This window comes from Schistocerca nitens, chromosome 12 (genome assembly GCF_023898315.1).
Source record: "Schistocerca nitens isolate TAMUIC-IGC-003100 chromosome 12, iqSchNite1.1, whole genome shotgun sequence".
In the NCBI taxonomy this organism is placed as follows: Eukaryota; Metazoa; Arthropoda; class Insecta; order Orthoptera; family Acrididae; genus Schistocerca; species Schistocerca nitens.
In genome coordinates, this window is record NC_064625.1 from 10,432,531 (window position 1) to 10,452,196 (window position 19,666).

The window sequence follows — 19,666 nt, forward strand, 5'->3', positions numbered from 1 at the left end:
GAAGCTTTCTCTAAGTCTACAAATGCTAGAAACATAGGTTTGCCTTTCCTTAATCTATTTTCTAAGATAAGTCAGAGGGTCAGTATTGCCTCACGTGTTCCAACATTTCTACGGAATCCAAACTGATCTTCCCCTAGGTCTGCTTCTACCAGATTTCCCATTCGTCTGTAAAGAATTTGTGTTAGTATTTTACAGCCGTGGCTTATTAAACTGATAGTTCGGTAATTTTCACATCTGTCAACACCTGCTTTCTTTGGGATTGGAATTGTTATATTCTTCTTGAAGTCTGATGGTATATCGCCTGTCTCATACATCTTGCTCACCAGATGGTAGAGTTTTGTCAGGACTGTGGCTCTCCCAAGGCTATCAGTAGCTCTACTGGAATGTTGTCTACTCCCGGGGCCTAGTTTTGACTTAGGACTTCCAGTGCTCTGTCAAACTCTCTACGCAGTAGCATATCTCCCATTTCATCTTCATCTATATCCTCTTCCATTTCCATAATATTGTCCTCAAGAACATCGCCCTTGAGTAGACCCTCTATATACTCCTTTCACCTTTCTGCTTTCCTTTCTTTGCTTACAACTGGGTTTCCATCTGAGCCTTGATATTCATGCAAGTGGTTCTTTTTTCTCCAAAGGTCTCTTTAATTTTGCTGTAGGCAGTATCTGTCTTACCCCTAGTGAGATAAGCCTCTACATCCTTACATTTGTCCTCTAGCCATCCCTGCTTAGGCATTCTGCACTTCCTGTTGATCTCATTTTTGAGACGTTTGTATTCCTTTTTGCCCGCTTCATTTACTGCATTTTTTATATTTTCTCCTTTCATCAATTAAATTCAGTATCTTTTCCATTACTCAAGGATTTCTATTAGCCCCCATCTTTTTACCTACTTGATCCTCTGCTGCCTTCACTATTTCATCTCTCATAGCTACCCATTCTTCTTCTACTGTATTTCTTTCCCCCATTCTTGTCAATCGTTTCCTAATGCTCTCCCTGAAACTCCCTACAACCTCACAGCAGATATAACAGCAGATATAACCGTTAAGCTGTTACCTTTGGTAAGTAAAAAGCCTCAGAGCCAAATTGTGCACTGACTGGTGAATCCTCAGTGTATGACAGCAAGAGAAATGGTATGTCCAATTGGTGTAACTGGTACCACTGTGTATTTGTGTTGAATGAATGTAATATGACCTCATTTTGGACTGTGCTACACAGCATTTCTGTGTATGTTTCAAAATATGAAGTTATACTATGTTTTGCAGTATGTGTTTTGGTTGTTACAGATTATCTCCATGAGCGAAATCTTCTCACTGTTCAGACTGTGTCAGAATAGAGTTAAGTGCTGAACTTTTGAAGAGTAACACTGTCTTCTTCGATGTCAGCCAGCCAAAAGTTAGAGTGGAGCACATCTATTCTTACGTCGATACGCTGCATGCCGCAGAGTATTGTATGGCAGAGGGAACTTCCCAATGTACTGTTTATTAAATCCCATTGTGTTGGGAGTGTGGGAGAATGACTGCTCAAATTCGCCTGCTTGCACTGTAGTCGTCTAATTTTGCCTTTGCATTCCTCACAGGAGCGATATGAAGTGTGCCCATAGATTCTTCATTTAACACTGGTTTCTTGAAATTTTTAAAGTTGCCTTTCGTTGGACGGTTTATGTCTCTCTTCGAGCATTTGCCAGTTCACATGTTTTATTGTCTCTAAGATGCTCTCCTGTGGATCAAACAAACCTTGACCATTCATGCCACCCTTCTCTGTACACATTCAATATTGCTGTTAGTCCCACGTATAAGGGGTCCCGTACACGTGAGCAGTATTCTGGGACGGGTCGCTTGAGTGCGTCATAAACAAACTCCTTTGGAGACTGCATTTTCCCTGTATCCCACCAGTGAAGTGAAGTCTGCCCTCTGTTGTACACGAGATTAATACTAAGGCATTGTTTCATTTCATATCTCCATAAATTGTTACGCCTACTTATTTGTATAACTTGACTGTCCCTTATTGTGACCCACTGATATTGTGGTAACAGGATACTATGTTTTTGTGTTTCATAAAATGTACAGTTTAACATTTCTGATCCTTTAGAGCAAACCTCTAATCTGTACACCATTTCGAAATGTTAACATGAGCTGAATGAATATTTCTGCAGTTTCTTTTTTTCTGAAGCCAAATTCTGAATTGAAAAAATGAAACGTGTTCCAAGACTAGAGTACGATGAGATTATAGTGGCTATTTTTAAGTCTATTACTTCTTCCAGGACAAGAGTGTGGAAGATAAATAGAGGGCTAAGTTTCTCAGTTTTTCTTGGCAACCAGTTATTTCATCCTCTGATGATCATCATTGGTTGCAGTTCAATCTTGCAGTGTTTTTGGTGAATTTCAGCATTCCTAAATTCACTCCTTTCATGCGGAATGAGATGCAGTCTCGTTCTAAGCACACTCTTCACTGTAACGACTGTCCACTTATTTTCTGGTCATCTAATATCATTTGCCTACTCTTCAGATTACCACTCCTAACACTCAGTTGTGACTGTCGAACTGCTGCTCCCTCAGAATTCTTATTTAATAATGCCAGCCGAACCTCTGGTCATCTCAAGTACGAGGACCGGTCGGATGCAGTTCTCCGTGCGAGTCTCCTCACCTCTGTGTAACTACTGCACCCGACTTCCATTTGAACCTGCTGAATGTATTTGTGCCTACATTTCCTGCTACAGCGTTGATTTACTGAGAGAATTTTATGAAAGTGTGGTTCATTTGTAAAGGAGACCACATACAATATGCTAGTGTGACCTATTCTTGAGTACAGCTCAAGTGTTTGTGATTTGAAGCTGCTGACTGCAGATGTAAGGATCATGCAGATGTAAGGATCAGCATATAGACAACTGTTTTTCCCTCGCTCTGTTCACGAGTCGAATGGGAAAGAAACCAACTAGAAGTGGCACAGGGTACCCTCTGCCATGCACTGTACAGTGGGTTCTGATGTCTTTACGTATGTGTAAATCTAATGTTACATTGGGTTTTGAACTACAGCGAACTGAACCAGTGGATGGGAGAGAGTCTTCTTCTTCATGTGCCGTCTCCTCTAAGAAGGTTGGCTGTCATCATGGCAATTTCTGATCTTGATTTGGCCGATCTAAGGAGTTCTGACGTTGAACAGTTGTACCAATTTTTTAGATTGTCAATCCAGGATGTCCGTCTTCTACCCCTCGTTCTCTTCCCACAATTTTCCCTTCTAGTATTATTCGCAATATTTTGTAATTTACTCCCCTAATAACATGGCCTAAATATTGTAGCTTCCTTACTTTAATAGTTTTAATTAATTCTTTTTCCTTTCCCATTCTTCTTAGGACATCTTGATTAGTAATCCTCGACACCCAACTAATTCTAAGTATTCTTCTATATGCCCACAGTTCAAAAGCTTCTAAACTGTTCATGTCCTTCTTTTTCAATGTCCACGCTTCCATTCCGTATAATAATTTTGAGAATACATAGCATCTTAGCAACCTCATTTTTGTGTTTAAACAAATGTCTCTCGAACAGAATGCATTTTTCATCTTATTAAAGATACTTCTGGCCTGTCCTATTCTCGATTTAATTTCTTCTGAGCTTTCAATCTCCTCATTTACAATTGTTCCGAGATATTTAAATTTACGTACTTGATCGACTCTTTCCCTATTGCTTGTAAGATTTTCTTGTTGGTGTGTTTTAGATATCACCATGAACTTAGTCTTGCTTACGTTAAGAGTCAAGCCAAATTCTTCACTTTTTTCTGCGACTTTGTCAAGAAGTAATTGTAGATCTTTGAGGTTTCCAGCTAGTAGTACAGTGTCATCAGCAAACCTAACATTGTTAATGTTTAGCCCATTCACTTTAATGCCAGCTATTTCATCTGATAGAGCTGCCTGGATTATGTCTTCTGAATACATATTAAACAATAAGGGTGAGAGAACGCAACCTTGTCTCACACCCCTCTTTATTTCTATATCATTCGATAATTCATTTTCTACCTTCACGGTTGCGGTTTGATTGTAGTAGAGGTTGTATATAATGCGGATGTCTTTCTTATCAAGTGTTTTCTTTTCTAACAATTCTATGAGATGATCATGACGAACTTTGTCAAATGCTTTATTATAATCCAGAAAGCACACATATAGTGGCTGGTTAACCTCCATACATCGTTGCGCTAATATGTTAAAAGCAAACAATGCTTCTCTTGTACCGAGGGAACTTCTAAAACTGAATTGTGTTTCACTTATACCTTCTTCTACTTTTTTGTATATTCGTTGGTGTATAACTTTTAGAAATATCTTTAAGGTGTGACTCGTTAAGCTTATTGTATGGTGATCATTACAAGTTTTGGCATTAGCCTTTTTGGGTAATGTAACAAAGGTAGATGTCAACCAATCCCTAGGAATAATTCCCGAATTATAAATATCATTAAACAATTGTACAAATATATCTATATGGTCTATTCCTATGAGTTTCAGGATGTCATTTGGTATCTTATCCGGTCCAGGGGCTTTTCCTGTCTTCGATTTGTTGATAACATGTAATATTTCTTCTTTCGATATGCTTGGTCCTCGTTCTCCAATCATGTTATCATAAAATTTTTGATCTTTTCTTGTGTCTTCAAATAGTTCTTTGACATATTCTGTCCACCTGTCCAGTTTACCTTTAACATCAGGAATTATTTTGTCATTTTTATCTAACAATAAACTTGTACTTTTCTTTTTTGTGTAAGTTGAAACTATCATGTCTTGTTTCATAACTCTCAATTTCAGAGCATTGTTCCTTGTACCATTCTTCTTTTGCTCGCCGTGTTTCTTTTCGTATTTCTGCATGTAATCTTTTATACTCACTTTCATCTCTATTTTTAAGTATTCTTCTTTGTTCCATCAATTGTAATATCTTCTCTGTCATCCACTTCTTTTTCATGTTGTCGTGTTTGGTCACCATTATGTTTTTACATGCATTATTTAATGTGTCTTTTATAAGTTCCCATTTGCCATCAATATCTTCTGTTTGATTATTCTTTATCCTAACTAATTCCTTATTAATCTCTTCAGAAGTCTTTTGTTTAGTCAAGGGGTCTCTTAGAATAGTTGTATTTATATAGTCCTTCTTTTGTTTCTTTTGTATGGCTTTCAGTTTCACATGGAACTTTGCTACTAAAAGGTTATGATCAGAAAATATATCAGCTCCCGGATATGTTTTCACACCATGAATAGAATTTTTGTACCTCTTGTTTATAAGTATGAAATCAATTTGATTTCTGCAAACTTCTTCATTACAGTCTCTTGGTGATTTCCAAGTATAAAGTCTTCGTTTAGGGAGTTTAAAAAATGTGTTTGTAATAGACAGATTGTTTTCCTGGCAAAATTGTGACAGCAAATCTCCTCTTTCATTTCTTGTTCCTAAACCAAAAGGTCCAATAAGATCACCTTCACTTCCTTCACCTATTTTGGCATTAAAATCTCCCATGATGATAATAATGTCTCTGCTTTTTGAGGTTCCTATTGCTTGTGTTAATTCTTCATAAAATTTTCCTATTTCTTCTTGTTCTTTGTCGGCTGTTGGAGCATAGATTTGGATTAAATTAATATTTGTTTGTTTCGTTTGTAAATGTAGACTGATTACTCTATCTGAGATTGGTAAAATGCTTTTGACAGATTTACTAGCATACTCATCTAAAATTATTCCTACCCCATTCCTGTGCTGGCTATCAGAATTTCCCGAGTAATATACTTTCATGTTGTCAATGGTCATTTCTCCTGAGTCAGGCCATCTTGTTTCACTTACACCCAAAATATTAATTTTTAGACGTTTCATTTCTTGTATAACATTATTTACTTTGCCTGGTTGGTATAATGATCTTACATTCCAAGTTGCTATTGTTGCATTATTTTTGTATTTACTTGTGGCATTGTTCAAGGCTCTCCCCCCCGGAGATCCGAGTGGGGGAGTTGAAACTCCGGATAATTTGACATTGAACTCTGCCATGATGAGTTTTCCTGGGGATATCCATTGGATCTTTAATGCTGTGGTTTCCCGTTGCCTTCAGCATCCTATGCCGTTGACCACCCTTGGTGATTCTTCCGTCTTTAGGAGTGATTTCTCGCTCCAAGGACAAGAGGGTGCCCTTGCTCTACCAGCTCATCCGCCCTCTAGAAGGTCGTTGACTTAGTAGAGGGTTCTCCTTATCCCGGGAGAAACTCGGTCGCCAGAGCCTCGTTAGCGTAGCAGGACAAGAGAAATTTGTGATGTGAACCTCAAAGTGTTAAGATGAAGGGGTAGACAAGTGTGAATTACAGCATACACTCTGGAGGCGTGCACTGTGCCAAGTTAATAATGGAATGAAGAAAGAAAGCAGTTGACAGAGTGACACACCCTTTACATGTACTGCCTCACTGTCCCTTCGGTGGGTGAGGTCTCCCCCTCATATAAGAGTAACCTCCTGCCAATCCCCATAGAATTCCCCTCCCTCTCACTCTCTTAACCCACCGTGAGCCACCCCACTCCACTTTTCTACACCGCACTATCACTATATTCTTTCTTCATAATCAATCTCATGGTGTCGCATTGCTGTCTTTTCCACATGCACAAAGCTAGTAAAATATTCCTAATGTCATTATGCAATGTATTTATCACATTCACGTTTCAATATTTTTTTCCCTTTTTCATGTGGAGTCAACAGTAATCGAGAGACAGTGTGTATTGGGGACATGCAGTAAGAATGAGGGGTGGCATGTCTCTTTAGCTTCACAAAATTAGGACTGACGGTTCACAATTTCTTACTAGATGAAACTCAAAACTAGTAAAATTCTGTGATCTCACAAGTTTTCTTAGCACGTTCAATGGATAGTGTGCTTCCGGGTGCTCTGCTGGGGCATCATTTCCATTTTATGCATAAAACAGATATGACAACCCTGCAAAATGCCCAGAAGTGTATTTTTACTGCAACAGTGTTTCTTAATTGCCAAATGTACTCGTGGTACAATTTTATAACAGCTACTTACTATCTCCAAAGAAAACAACTGAGAGAGTGTAGTTTTTATGGGATTTGTGTATATTACTCTGTTGTCAGAGGGGTAACATTCTGATATGTGCCAACACAGTCTGTTTCCATATTTTTGTAGTTTTTGGCATTGGTTGGACAAATGATAAAAATCCACTGCAAACTGAAGGTGTAACACTGATGGTAGCGGATAGAATACAGAGCCTTGTGGCATTTTCAGCTGCAGCCAGAATAGCAGTGAATGGCAAAATAGCTTTGAGATTTCATGACAAATGCTACAGTACTACACAACACAAATTACATTTTCTGGTTTTCTTTGAATGGATACTGAGCCGATATGCCTGTCCACAAGATGCGACGGGATGTGAGATCAGCTCGTGGATACGGTAACCTGCACTGCCTCGCCACTTTCCAGTTATGTCATCGATGGGAATTGTGATGAAAAGCTATTGTCTTTTTCATTCGGCATCGATTTTCACAGTGTCAGACGACGTGACCTTTCACGTGGAAACGAGCGACCGCAGAAAAATGGCAGCTATTTTTCAACACAAATTATTTTCTTTATTGAGAAATTTAAATGAACAATACTCTGTCACGTGCCGTCAAGGAAAAACAGGACTCATCTGTCAGTCAAAGGTAAAATTCTGTCACTGAATTGTATTAAAGATGATGAGAGCAACTGCCTATAATGAAACTCTGATTCTGATGGCAACAATTAAAAGAAAATAACTGAGTGGGGCTAGTTTCTAAAGAACTTTATTTATGTTATGAAAAGGGCACGTCAAAATCAAGCATGCTCAAATTTGCGTAAAATGAATGCTGCAAATTTTTTCAGATATAACCATCCAGATATGATATGTCACAAGAAATTAGTATTCTTGGGTGGTCTTCTTTCTTCTACATCAAATAACAACTCAAAATGTTCAAGCAAAGAAAGAACCTAGAACAATTTAATTCAGAGATGAATTATCAGTGTTGGGATATCCTGCACCTTATAACAGTGAAGTCCATTACATACACAGTCACTAAAGCTTCGAACAATATTAATTTGATGCAAATACATAAACAGAGCATGAATACTGATTCAAAAGAAGTACGACTCAACTAGTTTCTGAAACCTGCAGCTGTATTAAAGCTGTTCACCAGAATGCTACTTGAACCCTCATACCTGGACACACCTCACGAATCGTCACCCGCACTCACAGCTGTGAGCTCCTGCCAACACCTCTCACAATTCCCAAATTTGATGCAAGCTCTCCTGCATAACTTTAGACTAGAAACAATTGCCCATCCTGTGTATAAGTCATTTCTCCGCAATTCCCTTTCTTTCGAGAGTGCCGGTCCGGCAAAGTATGCGCCACGGTTCTGTAAGCTCGGAAAGTAGGAGAGAGGAAATGCCAAAAGTAAAGCTGTGGAGTAAGACCACTGCCCACAAAAGATGACATTCTGGGTTTGGGTTCTACTCAGGCACACAGTTTCGCTCATGTTGGAAGTTCCAAAACGACACCTTCTTGGTGTTCATACTGCCTCAAATTGGGGCCCTCAATCTCTCAATTGCTGCCCGGTGATGAGCGGGAGTGGGGATTAAGACTCCATTACCATTTTCTAACATTAGAGCATGTGAATCCTGCTCTCTGGGTGACATCACCACCATCGTAAGTTAGTATTTCAAACAAAGTCACTCGGCCGGCACCGAGCTCAGATGCCACTACACAGGAAGCAGACGTCTCTCCCAGCGAACTTTCATCTTCTGATGAAGAAGACAGTGTTACTCTTCAAAAGTTCGACACTTAACTCTATTCTGACACAGTCTGAACAGTGAGAAGATTTCGCACAAAAATTTGACACAAAAGACCTTGATGTCACAGCATAGACTACTGCAGAATGCAAGACCCAGTCTGTAATTCTAATTATTGATCATCACATAGCACTGCCTACTTACAACTGTTTTGCCCATATTTTGTAAACTTCATATCTAGTGTAGCAATTTGGTCCTAGATACCTGAAAAAGTATGAAACGTGTCGTATTTCGAGCAATAAAGTCATTGTATTTTTGAAGCACAGTTTTTTGACTCACGACCAATCTAGCCTTTGTGCAGTACTACAGCTAAGTAACACTGAATCGTCTTCTTACCTGACAACGTTCTTCTAGTCAAGCCACAAGTGAGCATCCTGGGCCAGAATTTTCCATCGAGTGCACACCTCTTGTAAAACTTCAATGTTTTCACTGAAGCTAAAGTATGAGAAAATCTCCAGCATCAGTTCGTCAGGTAGATAGTCAACAGTGGTGCCTCTGTTGGCCAGTTCTGAAGTGCTCCTGCCCATTCTTACAGGACCGTCTCCTTCCCTGTGTCTCCAGATGTTCAGTTGAAGTTTTGAAACTCGAAGCACATATGACATGTTGTCCCTGTGGGCAGTAGACGTAGAGGAGGGACAGCTGTTAAAAGGCCATACTGGCATTCCCTGATGTTTCCTAAGGCAGACCAGAAGAGCTCATGGAGATAATCTGTAACAACCAAAACACATACTGCAAAACATAGTATAACTTCATATTTTGAAACATACACAGAAGTGCTGTGTAGCACAGTTCAAAATGAGGTCATATTACATTCATTCAACACAAATACACAGTGGTACCGGTTACACCAATGGACATACCATTTCTCTTGCTGTCATACACTGAGGATTCACCAGTCAGTGCACAATTTGGCTCTGAGGCTTTTTACTTACCAAAGGTAACAGCTTAACGGTTATATCTGCTCTTATATCTGCTGTGAGGTTGTAGGGAGTTTCAGGGAGAGCATTAGGAAACGATTGACAAGAATGGGGGAAAGAAATACAGTAGAAGAAGAATGGGTAGCTATGAGAGATGAAATAGTGAAGGCAGCAGAGGATCAAGTAGGTAAAAAGATGAGGACTAATAGAAATCCTTGAGTAATGGAAAAGATACTGAATTTAATTGATGAAAGGAGAAAATATAAAAAATGCAGTAAATGAAGCGGGCAAAAAGGAATACAAACGTCTCAAAAATGAGATCAACAGGAAGTGCAGAATGCCTAAGCAGGGATGGCTAGAGGACAAATGTAAGGATGTAGAGGCTTATCTCACTAGGGGTAAGACAGATACTGCCTACAGCAAAATTAAAGAGACCTTTGGAGAAAAAAGAACCACTTGCATGAATATCAAGGCTCAGATGGAAACCCAGTTGTAAGCAAAGAAAGGAAAGCAGAAAGGTGAAAGGAGTATATAGAGGGTCTACTCAAGGGCGATGTTCTTGAGGACAATATTATGGAAATGGAAGAGGATATAGATGAAGATGAAATGGGAGATATGCTACTGCGTAGAGAGTTTGACAGAGCACTGGAAGTCCTAAGTCAAAACTAGGCCCCGGGAGTAGACAACATTCCAGTAGAGCTACTGATAGCCTTGGGAGAGCCACAGTCCTGACAAAACTCTACCATCTGGTGAGCAAGATGTATGAGACAGGCGATATACCATCAGACTTCAAGAAGAATATAACAATTCCAATCCCAAAGAAAGCAGGTGTTGACAGATGTGAAAATTACCGAACTATCAGTTTAATAAGCCACGGCTGTAAAATACTAACACAAATTCTTTACAGACGAATGGGAAATCTGGTAGAAGCAGACCTAGGGGAAGATCAGTTTGGATTCCGTAGAAATGTTGGAACACGTGAGGCAATACTGACCCTCTGACTTATCTTAGAAAATAGATTAAGGAAAGGCAAACCTATGTTTCTAGCATTTGTAGACTTAGAGAAAGCTTCTCACAATGTTGACTGGAATACTCTCTTTCAAATTCTAAAGGTGGCAGGGAACAAAAGGCTATTTACAATTTGCACAGAAACCAGATTGCAGTTATTAAAGTCGAGGGGCACGAAAGGCAAGCAGTGTTTGGGAAGGGAGTGAGACAGTGTTGTAGCCTATCCCCGATGTTATTCAATCTCTATATTGAGCAAGCAGTAAAGGAAACAAAAGAAAAATTTGAAGTAGTGATTAAAATCCATGGAGAAGGAATAAAAACTTTGAGGCTCGCTGATGACATTGTAATTCTATCAGGTATTGAATAGAGTTGGGGAGAAGAGAAATTTATGGCCCAACTTGACTAGAAGAAGGGATCGGGTGCAGGACATATTCTGAGGCATCAAGAGATCACCAATTTAGTATTGGAGGGCAGTGCGGAGGGTACAAATCGTAGAGGGAGACCAAGAGATGAATACACTAAACAGATTCATAAGGATGTAGGTTGCAGTAGGTATGGGGAGATGAAGAAGCTTACAGAGGATAGTGTAGCATAGAGAGCTGCATCAAACCAGTCTCTGGACTGAAGACCACAACAACAACAATTACAACATGTAATCCAATAAATGGTTTGCCCCAGACACCGACTGGCGGGGGAGAGGGGTGGGCAAGTAAAATGTCATACCCCGGTGCCAGTTACATTCACTACACCACTGATATGAATGACCAGCTTGTTTGTGATGTAGGGCATCACACTGCCTGTGTAATAATAAAGGTCACATTGCATCTGAGTACAACACTCGACCAGCTTCTGCTTGCAAGGTGTCCTGTTTGTGTAACGTATCAGTATTGTACTCCATACTTATTGCTGACTTTTGCAACTTCTAAAGCTGTGTATGGATTCTCTCTGAGGGAGCATTGTTCTGCTGTGCAACAACACTGCACCGACTCACTGTGTGAGTAGAGCCATTGTTGAGCTCCAGCATGGAGCAGTGATGTCCATCCACATCATGAATAAACAGTATGAACAATTTAGGAGAAAGATTGAGTTAAAAGTGTTATGTCAAGTCACTGAAGAAAAGTGTTTCCGTTATTTTGCGAAAAGTTGCACGGGATTAATTATGAGATTTACGTTTGCAACAATGTCATATTACTGAATCAGTAATTGTTCTGGATAAATATATTGATAGTAGAATGTATATGAAAGAGCTTCTGTGATTAGTGGTTACCTGATTAATTAGTATGGAAATGCAGTGTAGCAATGGTTACTTCAGTGTGAATCCAAAACTAACGTAACACAAGACTGGCTGAGTACAGGCACCGTTACGGAAGTGTGTTATGTACTAAAGGGACAAAACACAGTGTAATTTGACTTGTACTGTTATTATTTCAAGGCGACATTTTTATTCTTTAACAGAATAATGAATATTAGAAATACACAAGAGACTCATATTCATATCAGGCACACAGACAGGCATGAAACTCAAGTCCGAGTGTGTCAAAATATACATTATCGATTCAACAATGACATTAACAGGTAACTTCATTTAAGGTTTCCCTCCTTCCCTTGTCTTTGTCAGTGTTCAATCCAGACATTAATATTACAATAATGATAATATGGATGAAACCTATCACACCTTTGTTTGGAGCTGAAACAACTAAACTGTGTTGTAAGTAGTGCTTATCCAGTTTCGTTGCATTTCACACTGTTTTGTGTTGGGATAACTTTATTTAGGACATAACTATTAGTGTTTGCTACAGTAGTGAAAGGACTTTAAAAAAACTCCTTGTTTTGAGTCATAAATTGTGGTTGAAGCAGTTCAGAAAGCTCTCCTTCTCAATATTCGACTACAGTCGTCTTTCCATTCAATTTATTAAAAGTTGTTTTAGCTCACTTTTAATTTATGAAATTCTTTAATTGTCTTTATTGTAGCAGGCAGTGCACTAAAAAGTATTTCTGATCTATAACATATACTTTTTTGATAAAGCGCTTTTTTGGGCGTCTACCTGTGAAAGTCCCTCTGATCCTTGTTTTGTAGTTATGAACCTGATAGGTTCGATGTCGAAAATTCCTGGTGAGCTTTCAGAAAGTACATTTATAAATGTATAAGCCAGGAAGTGTATTATTTTAAATTCTTTTACTACTTTCATTATTCTAACAGCTCTTTCTTGGAGTTTCAAAGTTTGTTTTGCCTTACCAGTATTTCCCCATAAGATCATCTAAGCAAGCTGTTCATGTAAGCATAATAGCCACACAAATATGTTACAGCAGTCCTGAAGCATTCTCAGTACATAATGCCATTTACTTAGTTACTTATTCGAAAATATTATAGATATTTCTCCCATTTCAAGTGCTCATCCATCCGTATGCCCAAAAATTTTGTGGATGGAGCTTGTGCAAAAACATAGTTACCTAACTCAGCTTTGATTCTGCAACTAGCTGACTTCTAATATTACTGAAATTCATCCATACCATTTTTTTTCCTTATTTATGACCAAAGTGTGACTCTAAACCATATTCCTGCCTCACTTGTCATCTTAGAGACATTCTGATGTAGGTCATCCTCCATGCAGCCTTTTATAAAACCACTCGTGTCGTTGGCAGACACCACTGTGTGTGTGGCCCACAGGTGGTTTGCCAAAGCATTTATATATACCAGTAACAACAAAAGGCCTAATACAGAACCCTGGGGCATGCAACAGCTAGTTTTTTTTTTCCATGACTTACTTGTACACACTGTTGTCTATCAGAGTGACAAGATTTCAACCGTCTGAAGGCCTGTCCCCAGACCCCGTAACAATCTAATTTCATAAGCAGAAAATCACAGCCGATTAGATCAAATGCTTTTGATAAATCTAAGAATACCCCACAGCTTACTTCACCCCTACCCAAGGCGTTTAGGACCATTCTCATGGATTGAAAGACTGCTGTTTCTATTGATCTATCCTTCCTAAACCCATTTTGAGCATTAGTCAGTGTTTTATTTTTATTTGGGAAGTCACATAGCCTTTCACATATTACTCTTTCAATAACACTAGAACAATCTGTCAGTAGGACAGTCTATAATTATTTACATCAGCTAGCCTATATTATCATCTTTTTTGTAGAGCAGCTGTATTATGGATAACTTCAGTTTTGATGGAAACACCTCTGTCCTGGAAGAAATATTAACAATATCAGGTAGCTGTGAATATATGCCTGTGGAAATATGTCTAGTACCACTAGACATTTTATTTTTTAATTTATTAATAGCAGTTCTCACCTCAGACTTTGTTACTGGGTACAGAAACATTGTGTTTTTACAAGTTGGTACTTTCATATTTTCATTAAATTTAATCAGGTTTGGTGCTTCGTTTACATAATGTTCACTGAATATATTGGCAATCTGCTGAGCACCTTCTATCACTTTATCTTCACTTTTGATATTATTGGTTTTAGTTTTACACTTTCTTATACTACTGTTTACAACCTCCAAAACTGATTTTGATTTTCTTCTTCCCCTGTTGGTACACAAATCACTGCTTAACCTTTTTGCTGCCTGTTAAACTTTCCTATAGACTCTTCAGTATTTTCTATGGTACGGTTTTATTGTCATACTCATTTCAGCACGTCTGTTTGTGATGGTGTTTGCCAAATTTCTAATCCCTGGTGTTACCCATTATGTACCACAGACACATTAAAAAGGCACGAGCAAGCTACACACTTCTTTTTTTCAGCAAATAAAGCTTTTATACTGAAGTGGCTCTCCATTCTCTATGGAAGTAGCAACAACATAGTACCCGCCTCCACTGACTACTACAGGTCTCGCACCACGCACTGCCCTCTGCTCAGGGAAGGAGAAAAAGTAAAGTGAATGTTATAAATTCTGCAAGTGACATAACTTCTTACAATTTAACTTTTGTTGCATAATTTCTTTTGGTGTTATCAGTAAAACTCAAAATGTTGTACATTTCACTTCAGTTCTGCTGAACAGTGCCCTGTACCTAGCTCTGCTCTTATAGACATACTTACACGAAAAAGTTCTATGAGTATGAGTGATATGTTAAAATAAGACGTTACAACGACACAGCCTTCTCCAAGGCTCTAATGATGAGACCAATACCACCTTTTTTTGTATACATCTGATTGGCTGTCGGACGAGTCAGTGCTTCCTAGGAACTTGTGCGTGTGTGTCTTTATATATATCATTCTGTCAAATTTGCTAAAACATTTGATATTCATTGTCAAAGTATATAGAATGTTCTGGAAAGACGTATATTATCATGATTTCCAGGATATTGGGGTCATTAACAAAATTATGTACAGGTGCTGAGTTAGACGTTTAATCAAGAAATTGAAGTGTTACATATCTGGCGGCAAATATTAAGAGGCTGTGGAAATGTTCGCATAAGTGGCTGGCACCTCTAATTACCTTAATTGCAGTTGATTGACACAGCAAATATCATTATCCTGAGAAATGGCTTATAAGTTATTACTAAGCGATGTATTTCCTTTTGTTATCTACTTCATGTCCTCCTCTGTAATTAATATCCTTTGTAATTGCATTTCTAATTAACTCTGCAATAGTTTACATCACACAACTTCCCCATTTTCAGAATTAGAGGCCTTATTTGTAAATTTTACGTATGTAGTCGGATGAAGCACGAAATTTGTACTGTCACTGAATGTTAGTAACCAAATCCAAACTGTAATTAAAACAATACAATGGACATTATTGCGATTAAAGTTTGATTGATTTTTTTATTTAAAATTACAGACATAATTTATGTCATACTATATTGTATTTTATACCTTATTCGGCTGTAATATGTTCCTATACGTTTTGTAAATTTTAATTGTAACATCAAAATTTTACAAAAATAATAATGCGCTATTTTGAAATTTATTGTTAAAACTCTTTATAAAGCGATGCAGCAGATCTCCAAAACAGTAAGTTGTTGCAAGGTACATAGAATAAGGTTGTTGTTTTTGTCATTCAGGCAAAGAGATATGTGAAATATGTACGTCAGTGTTTCGTTCAGTGTGCTCAAACCTCAAAGAGATCACTGGTTTTGTTAACGTGACGATTATGCAGTTCAGTTGTCAATAAATTTTGTGAAGTTGGAAACTGTTATATTCTTTTATCAAATGAACACCAGCCAATAGAAAGTTAAGTTAAATGTAACGATCCGAGTGGAACGATATAACGTCATACACGAATAACAGGGCTCGGAAGTTCCGCACGGGGCAGCAAAATCCCTGGAGGCAGAAGCGTTAGTAGATGGTTGGTTGGATTAAAAGAGGGGAAAGGGACCAAACTACAAGATCATCAGTCTCTTGTTCCGAATAAAATAATGCCACAAGCGTGAGAATAAATCAAACGAGACTGAGAACTCGGAACGAAAAGAAAGGAAAAATCACTAGTATGATGAAGGGCAACAAACATGTAAATGGACAAAAGGGGACAAGAAAATCGTAGTAAGGCAAGATACGGCATGATGAGATTAAAACAACAAAGCAGATTACCATGGCTGGCTTAACATGAGGATAAGAAAGGAGAAGCCAGTCATTCTACAACACATTAAAACCTACACTCTAGAAGCAATAGGTTGGAGGACACAGAGGGACAAAGGACATGCGTTAAAACTTAGATCAAATGATAAAAGCCACCCCCACGAATAGAACGTAAAACTATATTAGCCGATGAGTTGTTGTATGTACTGTTGGGTCATTCTGCCTTCCAAGGCCCAAAAACCCTGTGGCATAAGTCAGAACGCAGGTCAGGTTCAGAGATCCCCTTCTCCAGAAGCAGATTCCGCGTAGCCTGTTTGGACAGCCTGTCAGCAAGTTCGTTACCTGGGATGCCGACGTGTCCTGGGGTCCACACAAACACCACTGAATGATGGGACGAGTCCAGGGCATAGATGGACTCCTGGATGGACGCTACCAAAGGATGGTGAGGGTAGCGCTGGTCGATAGCTTGTATGGTGCTTATGGAGTCAGTACACAGAGGAACGATTCCCCGGGGCATGAACTGATAAACTGAAGTGAACGAGAGTTGGCCACCAGCTCTGCAGTGAATACACTGCAGTTATCGGGCAAGGAATGCTGTTCAAAATGGCCTCTGTGGACGTAGGTGAAGCCAACATGACCATCAGCTATCGAGCTGTCGGTGTAAACCACTTCAGAGACCCAGAACATGTCAAGAATCAAGCGGAAGTGACAACAGAGAGCGGCAGGAGTAACTGAGTCCTTAGGGTCATGCGAAAGGTCCAGACGAATCTGCGGCCTAGGTTTACACCATTGAGGTGTATGCAGACAGACCTGGATGGGAGGTGATGAAGGAAAGGATGTGGGAGATGAACTGCCATGGGTGGGAAAAGGAGACGGTAATTCGGATTCTAAGGAGATCTACGAATGCGTGCAATGTAACCGGTGAGCAGTTGTAAACGTTGGATCTGCAATGAAAGGTCTCCAGCCTCCAGCAGGACAATGGTTACTGGACTCGTTCTAAGAGCTCCCGTTGTTTGGCGTATGCCACAGTGGTGCACTTGGTCGAGTACATGTTCTGGTTCCAGATGAACGGTACGATGCCAACAGCACTGCATGACACACGACTTAGCAGCCAAAAACTGGAAGCCATAGGCCAGTGACCATGACTCTGCCTTGTGAATGGCTCCCTGTAGGAGCCGCTCAGCAACACCAGCACTGGTGGAGCAGTACGAAATGCAGAAGTCGTCTGCGTACAGAGAGGCTGAGACGGACGGCCTGTGTTGTGTCAAAACACACGAGTTACGTTTCCCCTTACTAGTGCTGAGCATCCTACCTGATAACTTACTAATAACACATGGTGGTTACTGTAAATATATATGTATGATGTATTAAGAAAAAAATATGTTGTAGATGATCCGAGAGCGTCGACGAAAAATACAGATGGTGAGCGCTCGCGACCTCAGCGATGCAACTACTCGCCGTCGCTGGGTACAGAGACGCTGCCTGGGCGACGCGCAGCAGCTGGCCGCTGTCGTAGAGAACCGACAGCAGCAACGAATAATTAATTAATTGTCAAAAGTTGGGCCTGCGTGTTTGTTCATTTTAAATGGTTCCAATGTAGATCTCTCATCGACTAAGTGGATATATCAGTGTGTGTCTTGGAGAGATTTGATTGGTAGTAGCAGTATTTTAATTTGGGTACAGTTCGCGGAGACACTGTGGCTATTTATTCCGTTAGGCCCCTGCTCATATACGTGGCTGTGACGGTTGTTTCCTCCCAATTCTGAGCAACGGAATATTCAGAGACTCTGTGGGATTTTCTGAATAGTCTCTGGTGATGCGCTGGTTTTGGGGATTTTAGGTGCATGAGCAATCAATTGATTGTCGTCTTGTGGACAGTTTCGGTCGTAAAGTTTGCTGTGGTAAATCAGGCGTGAGCCTGCTTAGGGAGAGAAGTGGATATGTAGGTGCTCAGGTTTTGGGGAATCGGTGGAACCGATTTCCTGTCCGTGTTGGACGATTAGTGGTCACAGGTTGCCCAGAGTTAATTGGGATGTTAGCCGTTTTGTTGAAGTGGTTTGGTAGTGGTTGGTGTGTGTATCGAGAAGGGAAAGCCTCAAAGACATGTTTGAGGTTGTTCTCTAAATACCACTATCTTACAGAGGACCAAGAATTAGCTGGATAAATACGAAGTGTTTCACTATATCGTGATAGAGTGCAGCAGCAGTTGAGTGGATAAGCAACGAGAAAATAAAGGAACCATTTTACAAGCAGGACACAGCTAAACAAAACCTTGATTAGCTAAAGTGTCGAGTGGCCGAATTCAAGCAGGGAACTAAGCGGGTCGCATATTGTCAGCACCTGAAGAGGTTCAGAATTGTTTTAAATTGTTACTTAAGGTTTTCTTGGATTAAAATAAACCTTACATGTACTCAGTTAGTATATGCAGTGGGTATGTATATTTTATGAGAAAAGCAAAGGGTGAAATTCAGAGATCTTAATACTGGTTTGCAGGACACAAGTATATGCTGGTATTTGTAAGGTTACCTGATCAAAAGTTCATTGATTGAGTGGATCCACGATAAATATATAGAAGGTAGATATTCTAAACAGTTAAAATGATTTCATATATGGAAAGAGTGTCCTCACTTACTGCAAGTAAAATTGAAGTTGTCGTAATTTAGTACAGAACAGTCATCGATTACACCTACAACAAAGATTGGTAAATTGGTGGAGTACTTGAAGTCGTGTTATTTACATTGCAATGCTGGGCTAAGCGGAAAGAGATTTAGTGGTAGCATAATCTATTTTAATCCATATACATATCGGTAAAAGCGTCTTAGTACAAACTGGTCATATCACGACGATGTATGGAATAGGAATTTTGTAAGAAATCAAAAAGTTACGAGTCTTTTCCAGAGATAATGTACTGTGTTGTGAGAATTTCGTTTTGTGAGAGAACAACTGCAAGCTAAATGTGACATTTATCTCGACATAATATAAATAGGTACTGTATTTAAAGAGAATTGTTGCTTTGATTTGACCAGTAGTTTAGATAACGAGAGTTGTTATCTAACTTGGCCTATCTCGCAATTACTGCTTGAAATTGGTGATTATAGTCATTAGAATGTTTGGATGGTCTATTCGTAGTGTAATCGTGTAATTGGTCGATCACGATGTTGTGTAAAGTAAGGGTGCTGCCTTTCATTATTCGATATTCGAGCTGGCTGGATAGTCAGTGGTTGAGGTTGCCGCAGTAGTAATTATACTAAGGTTCATCTGTCTTCAATTTGTCCCTTGAGAGTGCGATTACAGTATGAGCTAGACTTCGAGTAGTCACCAGGCACTCCACTACGACTGGAATCTTTTAAAATAAGATAGTGATCCGCAGTCATAATATCGACAGTGAAATTAAA

General features: G+C 39.3%; 1 long non-coding RNA gene across 2 annotated transcripts in view; it reads right to left on the reverse strand.

Annotated features, from left to right (window-relative positions):
• LOC126215152 (uncharacterized) overlaps positions 1-15,696 on the reverse strand; it is a 49,025-nt gene extending 33,329 nt beyond the window's left edge. The window contains exons 1-2 of one of the 2 annotated variants that reach the window (XR_007542092.1): positions 15,570-15,696; positions 9,151-9,522 (exon numbers count right to left, since the gene is read on the reverse strand). This is a non-coding gene — a long non-coding RNA (uncharacterized LOC126215152). Of the gene's footprint in view, positions 1-9,150; positions 9,523-15,189; positions 15,426-15,569 lie in introns of those variants that run through there. The other variant, XR_007542093.1, reaches the window with a different exon arrangement.
• Between the last annotated feature and the right edge of the window lie 3,970 nt (positions 15,697-19,666).